Here is a 686-nt window from a genome sequence, read left to right as displayed (position 1 = left end):
TGCTCCTGAGGAGATAACACCTTCTGCTTGAGTCTTGATGTTGGGTATAATTTTCAGTGTCAGTCCATTTTTTATTCACCTATCAAGGGGATAAGAAAAACGCAGCTTATGTCAGAATGGGAAAGTTCTTTGGCTGCTGAGATTATGTTATACAACTTGGTTGGCCATGGTTTGGATTCATAGCTTTGATTTCTTTGTTGTAGTATGTTGGTGAAAACATCATTTGTTCAAAGTATCTTCTCTCTCGCAACAATTTAGAATCATATGAAGACTTGTATCCAAGTAAGATTTTTGTGCTTGAAATACTCCACTATACAAAATGCACATTACATTGCACACATCCCATCAAAAAGAGTCAACATCAATCATCTCTTAAAACGTCTAAGAAGCTTTTTTTTTTAACTTGAATCTTCCCTCGGATTGTTGTATTGTAGGCATTGAATCCCTTACTTGGTCATTTTGTTTTGGAAGTTCCGGAAATTCACAATCTCTAAGAAAAAAATTAGTTTAAAATAAGAGGAATTCACATATCTTAAGGATTCAATAAAAATTGAAGAGTGAAGTCTAATTTTATAATACCATATGGGAACAGGATTCTGAGAACTGATACTTTTGTAGAATTTGGAGATTCGACCGCGTGATTCAGGTTTGGGTTTAATAGTTTTCTTCCTCAAGCCAAAGATCTC

General features: G+C 34.5%; 1 long non-coding RNA gene across 1 annotated transcript; it reads right to left on the bottom strand.

Moving 5' to 3' along the window:
* Positions 1-222: 222 nt before the first annotated feature.
* Positions 223-680, bottom strand: LOC104774625. The gene is made up of 2 exons (XR_765419.1): positions 580-680; positions 223-490 (listed from the first exon to the last, which is right to left on the bottom strand). It is a non-coding gene; the product is annotated as an uncharacterized LOC104774625 (long non-coding RNA).
* Positions 681-686: the final 6 nt, after the last annotated feature.

The sequence above is a fragment of the Camelina sativa genome, unplaced genomic scaffold (genome assembly GCF_000633955.1).
Source record: "Camelina sativa cultivar DH55 unplaced genomic scaffold, Cs unpScaffold04112, whole genome shotgun sequence".
NCBI lineage: Eukaryota > Viridiplantae > Streptophyta > Magnoliopsida > Brassicales > Brassicaceae > Camelina > Camelina sativa.
This window is presented reverse-complemented; position numbering and strand designations above follow the sequence as displayed.